Raw genomic sequence first — 21,221 nt, forward strand, 5'->3', positions numbered from 1 at the left:
CCTACCTTATCCACGACCGAGGTCTTAAAAGACGAGAGAAGGACCTAACAGAGTACGACCAGAACTTGAGCAGAAGAAAGGATTTTCCTACCACATCACGGTAAGTACTTACAATTATTATAAACCCCCGTCTTTCCATAAATATTAGAAACTTTATTTCAATTGACTGACAACCCCTAATATCATTCAATTACCTTTTCATCCTCTAAATAATAAGAAATCCCCTGTCAAGCATTAGCAAGTTACTGACAGTTTCCAGTCAGTCAACTTTAATCTATTATCCTACTATTATTTAAAACACCTCCATAATATCAATACTAAGTGTTGTATCTCGCGGGGAGTCACTGGATTTTTTGGGATTCACCAAAGCTGGGGAGCCGAGGACCGGGTAGGGAGCCGGCAATTGGGGAACAAGATATTTTCTTTTTTGTTTGAATAAACAATTTTTATTTCTTTATATTGAGTCGCTTCCTTTTGCCTGTCGTTCCCCTTCACAGCTGTTGGTATCATAGTATAGAATTACGTCGGTGCGAGCCTGATATCTCTGTCACGGTCGTAAGATCAGTTGTGACTTCGTTCGTTTAACAATTCGTGTCGCGGCTAGACTAGCAATTCTTTGAGTTAGGTTGATCGCGGTAACTGTCCAATATCACTCGTTAATAATGACTGCCCGTCGCGTATTCGCGGTGGTATCTTTTATTGCCTCCTGTTTTGTTGATATTTTGGAGGGGATCCCTTAGCGACATGACCATATATGGTTGTGTCGCTTGTTTCGAATTGTTAAGCCGAAATGCAAGTTAAGATCGTTCGATCGAAATTCCTTGCATTTCCGGTAGTTCTATCCTTTCGCAATCGCTTAGCCTCAGCGCGTGGTTCGCTTCGTCAGCGTTTCATACAGCGCTGGTAACCTTACACGCCTTTCGCAATATCTCGCTAGTCATGTTAAGAAATATCTCTTTAAGCTATTTAATATTAATAATAATTCGGTTATAGCTATTTGGGCTATAACATCCTTCCCCCGTTGAAAAAAGAAAAACGGGGGTATAACGTTTTTCTTACAATTAGTTATACCCTTTCTTATTCTAATGATTACAATCATTTCCCGTTTATAATGTTTGATATAATCGTTTCTTATTATCTAAAATCGCATGCTTAGACTACGCTTTAATATCGGTCTTGGAAATCCATATTTATTTCATATACGGTTTTTGTCTATTGAATCGTCATGTCTGACGTTGTCAATTTACATTTCCCTCTTAATAAAATTTTTCCTGTATTTTTAATAATTCTTTTGCGTTCAATTTGCTTATCGCATTGTATATTTATTTGTTGGTCTGCGTTAGTTGTGTATAGCCAAGTATGTGGCTGTTGTAGTCTAGTCCAAATCGCGTTTATTGAGTTTATTGTTTTTGTTTTGCAATTGTGTTGTTGTGACTGTGTGTACAGTTCTACCTCGCACGGCGCGTTCTGACTCGTGCGATAAATCGGTATCGCATTTTCGCATGTATACTTAGTGTTTTGTTTTATACAATTTTCTAAGTCATTTTCCGTTATTCTAAGATAGGTTAGTTTTTCCTTATCTACGGCAATTATGTTATTATTTATTTGTGTTACAATGAATGTATTATTATTATGTGTAGGTACGGGAAGTGTAATTACTTTTATAATGTCGTAACTTGATTGTGTAATTAACGGAAATTTTAGTATAGTATAAACATTTCCTTTATCGTAAAACACGCTTATTGTGGTATGATCCTCTATTGCTAACCAATCTTCGGCGAGTATTTTAAAGGGGAAGTACAGTCCCTGTTGCAATTGTTGCGTCGCTTCTTTTACACTTGTAATAATTGCTTCTATTGGCATTAATTTCGGGTGCATTGTTCCTTTTCGTGTGTACGTTAGATATTCAATTATATTTTCCGCGTTGTGTATGAGTTCTGTAATAACTGCGGTAATTATTATGAAATGTTCGTTTATTTCGGCACGTTCCGTATATACTGTTACCCGTTGTTACAGAAGTTTTTCGTTCCGATCTATTATATCTTCTGTCTTTTCAATGTGTGCTATAGTATTATTTAATATTTTTATTTGATTTTTGACTACGTGTTGTATTATTTGTTGCCTATTTTCTAATAGATCTAATTGTTCATTGATACGTTTTTCGTCATTCGCGTCCATCGTTCCGAATAATGAATTCGCTATCGAGTCTATTCCGTTTATCAGTCCTCTACGTTGGTTAGTCGATTGTTTGAATTTGTGTCATTATATTTTTAAGATATCTGATTTCCCTTTTTGCTATTATATCGAGTGCACTACATGCATCCCGATGGTAGTGATTTTGTAATCTCATGGTGTCGCACATTTTTTCGGTTTCTTTTAAATAATTAGATATTTGTTCATATCTTTTGTTTAATGTGGTTAGGTCCAATTTAATGACTAACTTCCATGTTTCCTTAATAAAATATAGTTCTCCGGTTTTTTCAAGGTATAGGCCCGGATTATGTTGAAATTCTTGGATTTCGCATGATGAATTTATTTCATCGGACTCCGTGAGACCCTTGGATTGTTGGCTATTCCAGCTAACGAGTATCCTGTAATATTATATTTATATATTATATTTCGCTATGGTGTCGCATTGTTATCGGTTAGTTGCGCTTCTCCGGGATGAATTTCGTGTGCGCTTTCCGACGGGTCATCGCGTTTTCGCTCAGTCTTTTCGTAGCGTTGGCTTCCTTAAGACAAGTTTGATTAGTTGAGCGGGCAACCCAATCATGGTATTGTTTTGTGTTCGTTGTTCGTTTTGTATAGCGCTGACTTAGTTATGTGTCGGGCTTGCGGGAGCGATCCTCTGGGTGGCCCATCGCTTTTGCTCGATTCTTTCGAGCTGGCCTGTACGGCCGTGTACCGGAGCGCGGAGCCTTACTCGCTTCGCATTTCCGTGAATTGTGTGACGGGTGCGCGTGAGTTAAGGAGGTGATGCCACATCCGCGGGGTGATTTGCCGCGTGTGCGCACCTTATTGGGGGCACAGAATATGTGTGATGCCCGGCAATTTATGAAGATGCGTATCGCGTGTGTGTCATCATCTTTCTGCTCCCTATCTTCGGATAGCATTCGTTTTCGGGAGCACTGGGCCCTACCCCGAGGACATGTGCCCGTCAGTTTCCGGGGGCGTCGACGCCCGGTGAGGGGTCGTGGCATCCCGCTCCAAGCGCTTGGCCGTTTCCGTTAATATTTAAGGTAATATTTAAGGTAAGTGTTTTAATTTTCAATGAATTGTTTAAGTCTGTTTGTATGCATGCGCATGGTTTTTCTCCCCTTTTTTTATCGTATAATTTACATCTCAATTTTTCTCGATTATCGTGTATGGTCCGGTCCATAGGGATTGGAGTTTCTTAGATCGTCTGCGTCGGAATGTTTCGTCGTGCATTAATACCTTGTCGCCTACTTTAAATTTTATTTCTCTAGTATTTTTATCATACTGTTTTTTGGCTTTTATTGTTTCTTCTTTTATACGTTCTTTTGCGAACTGATTCGTAGCTCGTAGCCTTTCTTTTAGTTCTTGCGCGTAATTATATGTTGGTTTCGGCGGTCTCGTTAGTGACGTAGGTAACTCCGCTTGATGTCCGTAAACTAGTTCGAAGGGTGTGTATCCCGTGGCTGTATGTGACGTTGTATTGTATGTGAACATCGCGAATGGTATCCTTTCGTCCCAGTCTGTCTGGTCTTCGTTTATATAATGTCGCAAATATTCGGCTAATGTTCGATGCGATCTTTCTAATGCGCCATTACTTTCCGGGTGATAGGCGGTTGTTCGTATTTTATTTATTTTTAATAATTTGCACATATTTTTAAATATTTCGCTTAAGAAGTGTGCCTTGATCAGTTAGGATTTTTTCCGGAATCCCGTGTTCTAATACAATTTTTGTAATGAATTCTTTGCTAATTGTGTTTGCTTCTTGATTAGGGATCGGTATTGCTTTACTAAATTTTGTTAAATTATCTTGGAAGGTTAGTAAATATTTATTTCCATTTATTGTGACAGTTAACGGTCCTACAATATCTAGGGCGCATTTTTCAAACGGTTTAGTGGGCGTATCCGTAATTATTAACTTTATTTTTTTGCAATAATTTATTTTTTTGGCAATATTCGCATTTGGCTATATATCTCTCAACATCTTTTGTTAATTCTGGCCAATTATGAATTAAGCGAAATCTTCGTATAGTTCGCTTGATTCCTTGATGTCTTCCTATAGGTGCATCATGATATTTGTGTAATATCTGTTTCTTTTTTTCCTCCGTATATGTTTTTTCTTTGTCGGAGTATGTCTCTTCTTCTATCGCGAGGATTTCTCGCTCTTCCTCCTTTACCTTATTCGTATCTCGGATTACGTTGCGGCTCAGTTCATCGGCGTTAGCATTTGCATCCGGCCTTGTGTATGATTTCATAATCATATTCTTCTAATTTAAGTCTCCAGCGGATTAATCTTGATCCGGGATCATTGACATTAAAAAGCCATATTAATGGTTTATGGTCGGTTACGATATTAAATTTTGAGCCGTATACGTATGGCTTAAAATGTTTTACGGCCCATACGATCGCTAGCAATTATTTCTCTGTCGTATTATAGTTTTGCTCCGCACGAGATAATACTCTGCTTGCGTAAGCAATCGGCCGGTCATCGCTCACCTTTCCTTGTAACAACACTGCTCCGATTGCATAGTCGGATGCATCGGTGGTCACTGTAAATTCTTGATTAAAGTCTGGAAATCTTAGCACTGGTGCCGTCATTAATTTTTCCTTTAGAATTTCAAAAGCGTTTTGTTGCTCTATTGTCCAAATTTTTCGGTTTTCTTCGTTAGTTTTGTCAACGGTTTTGCTATTTTGAAAGTCTTCAATAAATTTCCTATAATATCCGGCTAAGCCTATAAATGATTGTACGTCTTTACTTTTTTGGGCGTTGGAAATTCTTTTATTGCCGTTAGCTTCGATAAGTCCGGAGATTATATATTCTGTTCTCCGAAATAATATGATCTAAATAAACTACTTCTTTGCGCAAAAATTCGCATTTATCCGGTTGCAATTTTAAATTATTCTCTCGGAGTCTCTGCAATACTTCCTTGAGTCGTTTGTTGTGGTCCTCTAGGCTTGATCCGTAAATCACGATGTCGTCTAAATAAACCAGACATTTAAGTCCTTGCATTCCTGTTAAAAATGAATTCATCAGACGCTGGAATGTTGCTGGCGCATTTTTTAATCCAAACGGCATTCTATTAAATTTATAATGTCCGTAGGGTGTTGAAAATGCAGTTTTATTTTTATCTTTTTCAGTCATCGGTATCTGGTGATAACCTGATGCCAAATTTAGAGTAGTAAAATATTTAGCGTTTCCTAACTGGTCCAATATATCTTTAATGTTGGCAGTGGAAATGAATCGCCTATTGTCAGGTCCTTCAGCTTCTGGAAGTCTATTACTACTCGGAGCTTAGGTTTTCCCGACGCATCTGCCTTTTTCGGTACCACTAATAATGGTGCATTCCATTGACTTGTGCTGGTCCATATAATTCGATCCTTTAACATTTGTTGCACTTTTTGTTTACTTCTGTCTTGTGCTTCTCCGGAAGGCGATACGGTCTCACGTTCACCGGCAAAGTATCGGCGCGCGTGTTTATCTCGTGCTGGACCGTCGCGATGCATGTCAGTGGTTCTCCGTCTACATGAAATGTATCACAAAAATCTTCGCATATCTATAAGAGTGCCTGTTTTTCTTCTATATTTAGGTGCTGGGTGCGCAACAATTGTCAGATATGTGCATTTCGCGAAATTTTAAGTTTTGAATTTTTTCTCGTGTGTATCGTATACATTTCAGACGTCGTGTCGCTCTCTATTTCTTCGAGTGTGATAAGAGGCGTTTGCATCTCGACTTTGTGTCTGTAGTATTAATGATGCTAACGGGGGACGTGTAGTCCGCGGCGTTTACTATACAGTTCCCGATATATACTCCGGGTGCTTTTTTTCTGCGCAAACGATTCCTATTCGGTTCTGATCTGTTGTTGCCTTTATTATCGTTTAATTGCTCGGCTTTAAAATTATTTTATTAAATGGATGGAAGTTTAGCACGGTGTTTCCTATTTTTAATTGGTTGTGTTTATAGTCACAAGTTATGGAATGTTGACGAAGGAAATCGATTCCTAAAATCCCTTCATAATCGATTGGAATATGGTCTCTTACCACGTAAAATGCATGTTTTACTTTGTGATTATTTATTTTAATTGTCACGTACACTTTCCCAACTGTATGTACTTTGTGACCGGTTATGCCTGTGAGTGCGATTTTATCCTCGTATTTTTTTACCCTCATATAAGGGTATCGTCTTTCAATTGTTTTAATTTTATTAACGAGATTGTCGAACCTGAATCGTACAATATTTGTACTTTTTCCCTTTTCGCTTGTCGCATAGGTAGTGTTATTAATAATAATTCCGTTCCTTTTTGCGAATTCGGCATATCTTTGATATGTGTAATGTGATACTCGGACACAGGTCGCGGTGACTTCTTTCTCACTTCATCCTGTTCGTCGTCGCTACTACTCGCACTTTCAGTGCTTTTTCGTCGTCGTGAAATTGTTTGATCGTATATTTTTCCTTCGCGCGATTGTTTATGATTGCCATCTTTTGCTTTATTTATTTTTGTTTTCGGATTTTTATTTAGATTCCAGCATTCGTCACGACTATGTCCGAATTTTTTACAATATATGTTACAATATAGTATCCAGAGCGCTATTCGCCAGTGATACGCGAAACTCGTAAATATTGTTTGCCGGATTCCACTCGATTCAAAGAATTTTGATCTGTTCGTCTTCAGCGAAAGGTTTTTTATTGCTAAACCGTGATCTGCTTTGTCGATATTGTAAGGATAGACACGAGCAACTTAATCAAAAGAATTAAGAAAACACTTAATTAGGGTGAAAACAATGTCTTGCTTTATTATATGAGGCGTAGTCCTTCCTCTTCTCCTTGTTCTCTCTCCAGCGCCCAAGATCGCTTTCACGCACGCGCAACATTCAAAAATAACAGTAGCAGTACTTATGCGCGCGAATATAAACTTAGTATTAACTTAAATCTATATCACTTTAGATAAACGCAAACAAAAGATATGAACATATATAAGATAAGAAACTAATCTTCTCGAACAATAAACATAAATATCTTAATAACTAACTCTTATATCTAACACATGCCTTACAGCTCGGCTATTCTGACCTCATGGTCGCCCTCGACCATGTTTGTTTTTTCGTTTTCCTTATTATTATTATAGTTAAATTCGATATCAGGTTCAGGAATTTTGACCCAAGGTTTCATGCGATCGGGACTAAAAACTCCGGAAAAGAGTCTTTGACTTCTTTGAAATCCTTCAATGTCTTTGATTATATATCGATCATTATCTAATACGCTGTTTATAACATAGGGTCCTTTATATTTTGGTAGCAGTTTAGTATTTAAACCTGGAGTAGTTATAACATTTTTTATCATTACATAATCACCTATTTTATATTGATGTGGTTTTTTATGTCTTTTATCGTATATGTGTTTATTATATTCCTGTAATTCACGATTTTTAATAACTGCAGTGTTTCTGAGTTGGGTTCTATCGTTAATCAAGTTATTATACTCTTGCAAATAAGTTCTTAAATTATCATCAATAAATCCATGTTGTTCGTATCCAAACAAAAGTAAACTTGGAGAAGTATCAATAGATTTATGGTATGTATTATTTAATGAGAATTGAGCTTTTGTTAAAACATTGACCCATGAGTCTTCTACTGATAATTTAGCTAATACGGATCTTAAAAAACGGTTGACGCGTTCAACTTGTCCGTTGCTTCTTGGTGTAGCTGTGGCTGTTTTAATATGTTTAATATTAAGTTCAGTCATTAAAGATGAGAATACTTCTGAAGTAAAAGAAGTACCTCTATCTGATACAATTCGGTTACAGGTTCCAAAATGATGGAAGTATTGTTTTAAAGCTATAATTGTTTCCTTAGTTGCAGTGGATTTTACTGGATATAAAACAACAAATTTAGTAAATGCATCAATGACAATAAAAATATGAGTGTAACTATTTTTTTCTTTTTTGAGTGGCCCATAATGATCAATATGTAAGGTGTTAAAAGGCTTAGTACCTTTATCATAAATATATAATTCTCCTTCTATTTTACTTGACGGTGCTGAATAAGATAAGCATTTCAGACAATTATCTATATATTCTTTTACTTGTGTGCGCATAAGAGGAAACCAATAAGTTTTCATAATTAAATTTATCGTTTTTTCTAATCCTACATGTCCTACATCATCATGACTAGCCTGAATTACATTGCAAACCATCATTTCCGGTACATAAAATAATAGTCCTTGATTGTATTTTTTATAAACAATACCGTTTCGTAATTCGTATTGGTTACTTTCTTGTTTTTCTAAATCTTTATATACTTTTGTTATCGCTGGATCCTTTAGCTGTTTATAAACTAAAATTTCTTCAAAAGAAAGAGGTTCAATAACTAATATATTACGACTTAAAGCATCTACATGTTGCATATGATCAGCGGTTCTATGTTCAATATGATAATTATAGTTTTGCAATATTAAGCACCATCTACTAATTCGTAGATTAATATCTTTTTTAGCAAAAGCAAGTTTCACTGCATTGCAGTCAGTTACAATAGTAAATTCTATTCCTTGTAAATATACTTTAAAGCGTTCAATAGCATATATAATGGCTATAGTTTCTAACTCATAACTGTGTGGTATCTACTTTCAGTTTCTGTGGTACGTTTACTGAAATACATAATAGGATGCATTTTATTATCTGATTGTTTTTGCAATAATATAGCACCGTAACCATATGAACTTGCATCTGTATGCAATTCAGTAATCGCCGACGGATTATAAAACGCTAGCACTGGTTTATTTATTAGTTTATCACGTAAAGATTCAAACGCTTGCAATTCTTTTTCACCAAATATAAAAAGTTTATCCTTTTTTATTAGTTCATATAGTGGTCTGGCAATTAGGACAAAGATCGGCACAAATTTTCTAAAATAGCTTGTTAAGCCTAAAAAACTTTGTACTTGTTTAACTGTTTTAGGTTGTGGAAAATTATATATAGCTTCTACGTTAGTTTTATTGAGAGTGATACCTTTCGATGAGATAATGTAGCCTAAATATTCTATTTTTTCTTTTAAAAAATAACATTTACTGAATTTAAGTTCTAATTTATATTTTGCTAATAACTGTAGCACTTCTGTAAGAATTTTTAAATTGTCTTCAATTGTCTTGGTGGCTATTAGGATATCATCCAGATAAATTAAAATTTTTTCTTCTTCTAATAATGGTCGAAATATGGTATTTATATATCATTGAAAAGCTGCTGGGTCATTAGCTAATCCAAATGGCATCTTTAAATATTTGTATTGTCCTTCCGGTGTGACAAAAGAAGTAAATTTAATTGAATTTTCGTCAACTGTTATTTGATGAAATCCATCTCGGAGATCTAGGCTAGTGAAATAACAACTGTTTGCTAGTCGATCAATTTGATCATCTATTAAAGGTAAAGGATATCTATCTTTTATAGTAATTTTATTTAAAGATCTATAGTCAACGCATAATCTAAAAGTACCATTTTTCTTTTTTGTTAGAATTATAGGACTACTAAAATATGAAGCACTTGGTCTGATGATTTTTCTTTCTAGCAAATCATTAATAATTCGTCGAACTTCGCCTTTCTCAGACCATGATAATCGTCTAGGCGTATAATAAAATGGTTTACTACCTTCTATTAATTGAATATTAAATTTGTAATCGATGTCATGACTTTCATTCTCAGCATTAATATAATTGTTCAATAATGTGAGTAAATTGTTTCTAATTTCAAAAGGAATTGATGCGTCCAAACTATCACGTACCATATCTAAATGATCATTTTCCATAGGTTCTATATGCAGAATGTTGTTCATGGTTATTTCATCATACTTTAATTCAATCGTTTTATTTAACACAACAGTCATCCCAAGTTGGTTTATAAATTCACGGCCCAGTAACATAAGTCATTGTGCTATTAGATACTACAGAAAATCTAGTAATAAATATGTGATTAGGTAATAGTTTCAATCGTATGTTAGGAGTGATATAACCATAAATAATTAAAGGGGATTTATTAATTCCGCCATAATTAGTGTTACCTGCTTCTTTTAAAAGATTACAATTATTAAAAAATTTAAGATACGTACCCTCAGTCATAAGATTAATTGCGCTACCTGAATTTATGAGAGCTTCGACATAATACTGATTTTCACTTGCTTCTGTTACTAAAACGCAATTGTCTTTAATAGTTTTGTCCAATGGTTTAAAATCCGTAGGAATAAGCTGTTCATTACTGGAATTGCTGATTCGTATTTTGGATGTCAATTTTTTTTCTGGTGATTCTATTAAAGCTGTTGTTGTTTCATTAACTGATTTTGACTGGTTATTAATAGTTTTCGGAATGACAGATTGTTTATATGGGCAGTTTTGATACAAATGGTCCAAAGATCCGCAAGTAAAACAGGAACCCTTCTCTCTTTTTGGGTTAGGGCAAGCAGAAGATATGTGTCCCTCTAAATTGCAGTTGTAGCATCGAATTGGCTTGGGTGTTGTACTAACTGGCATTTCGGTTTTAGTTTGAGCATTCGTAATTTTCTTTGTATCGGATTTCAAATTAATATTTCTAAAAGCTTCTAATAATGATGAGATTGATTCAAATTGTTGCATTCTGGCTTGATCACTTAATCTGACATCAGGTATTCCTTCTAGCAAGTAATCAATTAATTCTTCTTTTATAATAGGTACCTGATTAGCCATTATAACTTTTTCATGATAGTAATCACTGAATGTTTCTCCTGCTTTCCATGTCCTGTTTTCAAATGCTTTTCTTAAAGATAGTCGACTTGAGCGATGATCAAACATATTTTTTAACTCATGTAATAGTTCCTCACAATGCATTTCAATATGTTTGGCCCTGAATGGAACCATCGTAACGCCTTTTCATTTTGTCCTAATAAGAATTCGCATTGAATTATCGTTTAGATTATAAGTATTACGTAGCAATCTAATTTGTTTTTCCCATATAGGATAAGTATTATTAGTTCCATCAAATTCATCAAGCAAATCACTTATTATTTTGACAAGCATACTAGGTTGTTCAGGGGCTATTGTTGTAGCAAAGGACATATTTTTAAGAATTTCATTTTCTCATCGTATTAATTCAAGCTCCTTTTTATCTAATTCTGTTTCTCTCCGCAATAATTCTTTTTTTATTAAATTTTGAGGCATATTCTGTTCCCCCGATTTTTTGTTGAATTCTTCTTCAGATATGGTGGTCGTATCTTCTTCTTCTTCAATAATTTTCCTCGTTTGTTCTTCTTCGGGATCTCTCAATCACAATCTAGTGATCATTTCTGCTTTGCTTCCGGAGACTGATAATTTGAAGTAACGCAAAGCCACCTTTAATTGCACGACGGTAAAATCGTTAAGATCCCGGTTTATAGGTTAGCACCGTCTCTTTTTCAATTGAAAATGTTCTCTAGAAGACACGTTATAATATTTTCACAGATCGCCCGAATCCCACTTCTGAATCTGTAAGGATAGACACGAGCAACTTAATCAAAAGAATTAAGAAAACACTCAATTAGGGTGAAAACAATGTCTTGCTTTATTATATGAGGCGTAGTCCTTCCTCTTCTCCTTGTTCTCTCTCCAGCGCCCAAGATCGCTTTCACGCACGCGCAACATTCAAAAATAACAGTAGCAGTACTTATGCGCGCGAATATAAACTTAGTATTAACTTAAATCTATATCACTTTAGATAAACGCAAACAAAAGATATGAACACATATAAGATAAGAAACTAATCTTCTCGAACAATAAACATAAATATCTTAATAACTAACTCTTATATCTAACACATGCCTTACAATATCTTCGAAGAGACAAGGCGAATTGCTTGCCCATTTTCGTAATACGAATCCGCCACGCTTTAATATGGAATTTAACTGATCGCGTGCTTGCCGAATTCGAATCATATCGTCAGCTCCAAAAAGTAAGTCGTTGACATAAATATTATCGCTCAGAATCAGAACTTCGAACGGAAAATGTTGACCTACATCGATGACTAATTGTTTCAACACTCAAAGGACTAGAAACGGAGCACACGTCATTCCGTATGTAACTGTTAATAGTTGATAATCGATGAACGGTTTCGAAAGCGATGATTTCCATAAAATTTGTTGATAATTTATACGCGGAACGATACGAATTTGACGATACATTTTCGCGATATCGGATGAATAGACGTATTTATATCTACGCCATTGTAAGATAACAGACACGAGATCGGTTTGTAATTTCAGCCCAGCGTTTAAATGATCATTTAAAGATGTGCCGTTTGTTGTAACGCTTGATGCGTTGAAAACAACGTGAAGACACATGGTAGAACTAGTTTTCCGTATCACTGATGCGGGAAATAAACATGTTGTTCGATTTGATTTTGAGCTATCGGCGCGGGATGCATATGCCCTAGCCGTTGATAATCGGACATGAATTCGCGATATTCTTTCGCGACTTCCGGTTTGTCGTGAAATCTGCGGAATGATGAACATTTTTTCCGCACGAAATCTTGAATTTCCGATGTCAATCGAAGGACCTTTCTTGATCGGTAGTCGCACGATGTACCATCCTTCAGAGTCGCGAGAATGGTTTGAGCAAAAATGCTTTTCACACTGCCTCTCGGTGCAGTGTGAGATGAATTTGTCGTGGGGAGTTTCTCGACCTCCCAGAAACGACGAAGTTCCTCTCCGAACGAGGGAGAGCCAACAATATGATGAGTCGAAACGCGAGTGAGAGCGCAGTTTCCGGAAAGAATTATCGGCGAAGAATCATTAGTCGTTGATGACGTAATTGGTCCCGAAATTTTCCATCCGAGGATAGAATTCTGAGCGATGAGTTGTCCGACGCTTCCCTTACAAACACCGTCAAGAATTATGAATAATTATCGTTATAGAGATCTGCTCCGATTATAAGATTGATAGGATCGAGACTTGTCGGATTTGCGTCTGCTCGCGGCAGATCAGAGAGATAAGAGAATGATGAGAAATCCACGTTTTGTCTCGGAGTGTAAGAAGTTAACGATTTCATAATGAGTGCGGTGATTAAAAGCGACGGAGCGTGAGAGTCGAGAGGCAATATGAAAATATGCGTCGTGTGATTCCCGCATGAATTCTGTCGACGGAGGAAACGAAGATCGGCATGCGAATGCGTTTGACGCGCAAGATTTGCACTAAATTTTCAGAAATGAATGTCATTTCAGAGCCCTGATCGAGGAGGGCTCGAATGACAGCAGTACGACCGGACGAGCTGCGCATCGTGACCCAGACCGTCGCTAATAAGACGGGTGATCGCTTTCTCGTTGAAGCGATCAGCGAATTAACTTCCGGAGTCGGGTCGGAAGTTTGAAACGCCGAACAATTAAGCTGTACATTTTTCGATGCACTTGAGCTGGAATCTGAGTCAACGTGTAGCATCGAATGATGCTTCGTGGCAAACTCGACATAAATATTTACTTTTGCACTTTTGTGCTGAATGCTTCAAACTCAAACAATTAAAACAACGTTTCTGTTATTTCACGATATCCCGACGTTTCTCCTCCCTCGAAGATTCTCTTAAAGAACCCTCATTCACAGCAGTTCAAAAATATTATCTTTTTACCAACCATATCGAAAACCAAATTCCCACAAAAATCTCTAAGCCTCATTCGATTAATCAAAAATCCTAGTCAGCAAAAGCTCACTTTTCTACCTGCTCCCTGGTGGAATGAGAAATGCGATGAGCAATATCTGAAAGAAGAAAAGCATTATCCACATACAAACAAAATCCTCTTTATCAAAATTTTATAGAATTCAAAAAACAAGAAGCAATCACCAAACGCACCCTAAAATCTGCTAAAAGAAATGGTTGGAAAGCTTTCTGTTCTACTCTTAATAGTAAAACTCCCTTCTCCTTTATATGGAATTTGATAAAGCGCATTAAGAAAAGACATTTAGACATTCCTCCTTCTTCTAAATCTAACTTCGAAATTTCACATAACATTCAAAGCTTCATCGCTTCTTTATGCCTCCCCTTTTTCTTTTATGAAAAATACTCAATGATAAACGAATTTTCTAAACCTAATTCATGTTCTATCTGTGAAGCTCCTTTTAACAATTTTGAGCTTTCTAACATCATAAAAAAATCTGAAAACTTATTCATCTCCAGGATTGGATAAGATCAGTTACGATCTTATATCTCTACTTCCCAACTTTTACCATCCTTTTTCTTGAAATTTTTAACAAGTCCTCCTTGAAGAAGACACATTCTCAGAATCCTAGCACCACTCATTAGTATTCCTTATTCCCAAAAATAACTCAAATAAATATCGTCCTATATCGTTAACTTCTTGCTGCTAAAACTCTTAGATAAACTCATCCTATTCAGATTAGATTGGTGGATTAAAAAAAAATCACCTCCTTCCTAAATGCCAATTTGGCTTTTGAAAAAATAAATCTTGCCAAGGTAATATTGCCATTCTCACCACCGAAATTTACAATGAATTCATTTCTCCGCAATTTACCGCCTGTGTCTTTCTGGACATAGTCGGTGCATTTGATAATGTTGTCCCCAACATTTTCCTATCCGATCTTATTGTGCTGGATCTATCTCCAAAAATTTGTCTCTTTATCTATAATCTCATAAAATATAGAAAACTTCAATTTGTGATTCATGGCGAAATTTCAGAACCTTATTTTTCATACAAAGATGTTCCTCAAGGTTCTATTTTGAGTTCTCTGTTATTCAATATTTACGTAGCTAAATGTAAAAACCACATCGACAAAAAATGCGAAATCATACAATTCGCAGACGATACCATTTTTATAAAATCTTCCAAGCTAACTCAATCTCTTTAATTACTCAAGTCCTTCGCTAATAATCTTACTCTATTTGTTCAATCTAAAGATCTTGATATTTCCCCTACAAAGTCAGCTCTTATAGTATTTTCCAGAATTAGAAAAAATTCCACCTTATATTCTATCAATCTTTCTGGAATTACAATCAAATCATTACACTCTTATAGATTTCTCGGGGTTACCCTTCTAAACTCAATGGGATAGACCATATTGAAAACCTAGCCTTTAAATGCTCTAAATTATTAATATAATAAACTAATATAATCCGTACTCTGCGTGGCATTTGGTGGGGTGCCAACCCCTCCCTCTTAACATGTATAAATCCCTCATTAAAGGCAGCATGGAGTATATATTGTTTCATTATTCCGGTTACCATGGGACACATAGAAAAACTAGAAAAAATTCGAGCTCTAAAATATTGTATTGGTCTTCGCCAATCTACTCCCTCTTATTCTGAAACTTGTACCAGCCCTCTAAAATTTCGCTTCACCTTTCTTACCGTTTAATATATTCTCAAGGTCCTTTCTGACGAATCATTCCCGGTAATAAACAAGCTTCACAATCTACAAACTAACCAAATCAAGAACGATAGATACAACTACCTAAATGTCTTCTCATTTACAAAGCTTTCTTACATACAAAAAATTTAAATCTAAAATAGCCTCCTTTGAAGATCCCCCCATTTATCTTTGTATATAAGTCTATTCATATATTATCCAAAGTTGAATTCACTCCAAATCACCTCTTAGAGGAACTACGACAAGCACTTATTATCACAACTTATTTTTTTCTCTTATTACAGAGATCTTCTTCATGGAAAACATGTATTCTGTATTGATCCCTCTAAAATTAATCCAGAATCTCACGTTGGGTTTGTCATTTACTCTTCATCCTTAAACACTCAACATTTATACAAAATTCACTCATATGCTTCTGTCTACACCGATGAAGCTTTAGCTTTGCTACATTGTCTTGAATTAATCCTTTCAAAAGGTATCGAATAAGCGTCCACTTTTACCGATGGTTTTAATGTTGTAGAAGCAATTTCTTCTATTCTCTTAAAAACTTTTTAATTCTGTCCATCAAAGAAAAATTAAGCATAGCCAATCACCGTAACTTTAATATAATCATTATTTGGATTCCATCCCACGTTGGAATCCTAGGCAACGAGACAGCTGACCATCTTAAGTTAAAAGGGCTACCCGGAAATTTTTTACAAAACCCCATCCTTCCTAGTGATTTCTTCATTTTACCGTTCATCGATCCTCAAAAAGACATCACTATCTACTTAATCAAAGTCAAACAGTAGGTAAACAATACTTCGAATTCTACTCTCCTTTTGCCAAAAAACCATGGTTTTATGGCATTAATTTGGATCGTGAGGCGATTGTCGTCTCTTGCCGAATCAGGAGCAATCTTAAACACAGCTTATTTCGCTGCAACTTAGTTTTGTCCTCGGTTTGTGACTGCCGTCATTCAAGACATCAACCATATCTTATGGCTCTATATCTCTAAACCACAGAAACACTCTTCTCTCCTCTCTCAAAAAAACCTCCTTCTTACAATATATTTACTCAAAAAAACCCTCTCCTCAAATTATCTCATCCATTCTTACGTTTCTCAAACAATTTGCAAATCTAATCTTAAGGCTCCACAAAATTCAACTCAGCTCATAAAAATATAGTATCTACAAAAAAACATTTAAGTGAAATCTCAATCAGACTATATTCTGGCCGTGTGCCATAAATATATGCATAAAAAAATGAACCAATCAATTTCCTTATGCTTATAATTATGCGCTTATGCAAAAGTGTGTGCTTCCCGCTTTAATATCTTGCGCGGTGCCATTAAGGGGATCCTTAAGCGACGGGCGAACTCCGATGGGTTAGCGCCTTCATCTAAAGGTAACTAAATTTGCCGATTATATTTCTCGTTATTATCGATAGTATTAAATTAATTTAAACATGCATAATAGAAGATGCAATTTTTGCATTGTGTTCCATATATTCAAATGAGAATATTACAATATATTTTTACTGCTTTATTTATCGTCTGGCATATATATCCAAACATATCTAAGTGTGTGATAGTAAAATATATATGCATGTCTTTATTGCATTGAACACAATTTGAATATTGTTTACATAATAACGTGTACTCTTCTATATACTTTTTAAGAGAAATGCCATTTCGACATTCGTGTTCATATTTTTATATATACATATTTATGTATACATATATATAATATATTATATCTATACATACATATATATAATATTTATATTTATATTTAAACATATATATATTTATATATGTATAAAATATATATGTATATATATATATATATATATATATATATATGTATATATATAATCGATATGACCGAGAGCTCAGTATTATAAGCTTTTTCATCACACACACACATATATATATATATATATATATATATATATATATATATATATTTCTTATTATAAATTATATATATATATATATATATATATATATATATATCTTTAATATGAAAAAAAAGAGGAAAGAAAAACTATGCAAATAGTTTAGCTAAAAAGAACAGATTTATAATGTCACTTTATATTATTTATCTCTTGCTGGAAAACAACTCAAATTAATTGAATTTTCAGATTATTAACATAATATTAATTTAATAATGAACTCAGTTTAATTAGCACAATTTTATTATTAGTAATTTTTTTTACTGAAAATACGTTCAAATAATAACTGAATGTATAATTTAAATGTAGAAAAGCATTATGTACGTGCCTGTCATACTCATGACACTTGCTATTTCTACCCAAGCATTCTGTTTTTTGAGGCTATCTTTAAAATCAGTCAACTCCTTATTATATAAATAAGGATGGTCACGAACTAAAGAGATCAGCAAAGCATCTCTGCTCATTTTATTTTTACTCCCATAATCAAAATCTTCGTCCTCGTCTTGATATGACGAAGCATAATAATATGAATCATGATCCATTTTCCTATCAACATTAAATACAGATATGATTTAATAACAAAAAAAATAATTTTATGATAGTGTTACGTCCAGACCCTTTAGAGTCAGAGTCAGCGGGAGGGCGTAACCTACTTAACTCCGCTAGACAAACGCTAGACAGCGAGTGTCTCGGAGTCGAACGAATTGAGCTGGGCCTGCGACAGGTCAACGACCGGAAGGGTCGCTTTTACTCGGTCAGTAGGCCGTTCGTTCGATGGTCCCCTTTTCGGTAAAGGAACTAAATCCTTATTACCCGGGACGGGACCTTGTGCGATCTCGGGATATGAGATAGGAAAAGGATTAAGCAAAAAAAAAGAATATTATTGTTTACATATCAAATTTCCACATTTATTGCGTAATAAAAGAAAAATGAGAGCAAGGAACAAATTATTAAGTTTATCTAGTTAAACATTTAGCTTAGTATATATCGCTTATTAACTATTATTTTGTATTTATATGTCTTTGTATGTATATGTGTGTATATGTGTTATGGGATCTCCTCTAGGATACAGGGGAATTGTCTCCAGAGGACTTTTATAGGAACAGCGACAGGATAGTGACACCCCGGGACGAACCACGGGATTACGGTGTCTGGTAGGCCCTCCGTCAGTGCAGTCAGCAATTCCTCGCGGTCCACCGGGCCGGGCCCTATGCAAATGGCTCCGTCCGGAAGTGGGTCGTATATCGGGGGGAACTGGGCCAATGTCCGGAAGTAGAAGTAGTCCTCAGAAAAGTTTGGCCAGTGGGATGACGGCTCCCGTTCGGACCGAGATGAGTCTTCGGTCCCTGTGGATACTATCTCTGGTTCGCTGTCAGTACCCCGTAGTTCGAGGGGGTCTTCTTGGTGAGGGGGGCGATGAGGGGAAGAATAAGAGGAGTCACCCAAAATAATGATCGAGGGGGTGGGCGACTCCGATCTTGAATGGGTAGAGAGAGGTGGAGGAGAAGTAACGGGGATAGGGGAGCGAGGAGTGTCGGTAGTGGCTATGTTTGTGTTGATATTAACGTTATCATCGCCTAAGGTACGACGGTTACGCGCACGCTTCACCGACGCACGAGAGGAACGTTTCCTATTTACTCCTTCCACTGAGGGAGAATATAATAATAAATAAAAATAAAATAAAACGGTTTGGGGATATATATATATATATATATATATATATATATATATATATATATAATAAATCCGAAATAATTCTTGGGGGTTTGCAACAAACTTGCTAGTTAATAGAAAAGGGAGAGTGAGAGGGAGAGAGAGTCACGGGTAGCTTCGCAAAACGCGGACGACCCTGAGTAACTGAATAATGAGAGAGAGATATTATAAGAGAGTCACGGGTAGCTCCGCAAAACGCGGAGAACCCTTGGTAACTGAATAATAGAGAGAGAGAGAGAGAGAGAGAGAGAGAGAGAGAGAGAGAGAGAGAGAGAGAGAGTCAGAGAATCACGGGTAGCTCTGCAAAACGCGAACGACCCTTGGTGATTGATAAAGAGAGTGAGAGAGAGAGTCAGAGAGAGAAAAAGAATCACGGGTAGCTCCGCAAAATGCGAACGACCCTTGGTGATGGATAAAGAGAATGAGTGAAAGAGTAAGAGAATCACGGGTAGCTCCGCAAAATGCGGACGACTCTTGGTGATTGATAAAGAGAGTGAGAGAGTGAAAGAATCACGGGTAGCTCCGCAAAATGCGGACGACCCTGGGTGACTTATAAAGAGAATGAGTGAGAGAATAAAAGAATCACGGGTAGCGCTGCAAAACGCGGACGACCCTGGGTGACTTATAAAGAGAATGAGTGAGAGAATAGGAGAATCACGGGTAGCTCCGCAAAACGCGGGCGACCCTTGGTGACTGATAAAGAGAGTGAGAGAGTAAGAGAATCACGGGTAGCTCCGCAAAACGCGGACGACCCTTGGTGACTGATAAAGAGAGTGAGAGAGTAAGAGAAAGTCAGAGAGAGAAAGAGTGAGAGAATCACGGGTAGCTCCGCAAAATGCGAACGACCCTTGGTGATTGATAAAGAGTTTCGGAAGTATGGGAAGTACAATAGAAATGTAATAATAATAATTTAATTTTAATAAATAATTCTAAATTGTTAATGATTGATATAATAGGATTTCGAGTAAGGTTTAGTTGGATGGTTAACCAAGAATTATTTTAGATTAACTAGTTGAAAAGTTTAAGCACTTACTATTTATTGAGTGCGATGATACTTGACTTGAGAAAAATAACGTGATCGACCCTGTAGATCTTGGCTCTCGAGCTCGTCGGGTGGAGGTTGACTTCCTCAGTATTCACAATAATGTTGTTGATTGGTTTGCACAGTCCTTATAACACTAAACGCACTATAAAATCTTAACTCGAAATACACTGAGGGTAGGAATCGATTCACGATAAAAGTCTTGAGTCCTTAAGGTAATTATATGTCGCAGAGTCTTTTTCGCGAGGACACGGCACTCTTCGCGCTATATTCTCGACCGAGTATATGAGGAGACTGCCCGGAAGACTGATAACTTTTTAGAACGTTAGAGAGAGCGTCGCGTGGTCTCGTCCGACGTTTATTAAGCCCTTTTGCTCCTCCTCTCCATTGGTTTGTTAATGTATTTTAACGAATAGTTGTTTCTAATCACGCTCTCCGATTTTTCCTAGGGCGTTGCTCTAGATTCTTAGATCATAGGTATTGGTGAAGATCTTCGTTGAGTTTTGACCAATGGAGAGTAGTTGCTATTGGGTGAGGGTGAGGCTTTCGTTTTACGGATTGAGTCATGCTCAGTTCGCAGTAATCACCTAGGTTGACATTTTATTTGAAATTTATGATAAACATATAACATAAGCGAGTGACTTGGCAATCGAGCGCGCGGCGTCGAGTGTCGCGAGTCTCAACTCCGGATCATCAGTGGATCATTGTTTTTGTGCTCTGTTTATTATTTTTTTAGTTTAAAATTCTTAGGTCTGATATCCGAACTCGAGCTCGAGTATCTCGCTATCTGTTTGTCATGGTTTAAAATTTCTAGTGCTTGACTATCTGTATTTTTGTTTGAAAATTTCGAGCCTTTAGAGTGAGTTATAATGTTTAAATTTATGGATCTGTTTTTATACTTGACTTTCGACAACGAGATTACACAGTCTCGCTTTTCAGACTTCGCCTGTTTATTCTTTCTGTCGGACGTAGACTATTTCTTA

This window comes from Cataglyphis hispanica, chromosome 11, assembly GCF_021464435.1.
Source record: "Cataglyphis hispanica isolate Lineage 1 chromosome 11, ULB_Chis1_1.0, whole genome shotgun sequence".
Taxonomy (NCBI): domain Eukaryota; kingdom Metazoa; phylum Arthropoda; class Insecta; order Hymenoptera; family Formicidae; genus Cataglyphis; species Cataglyphis hispanica.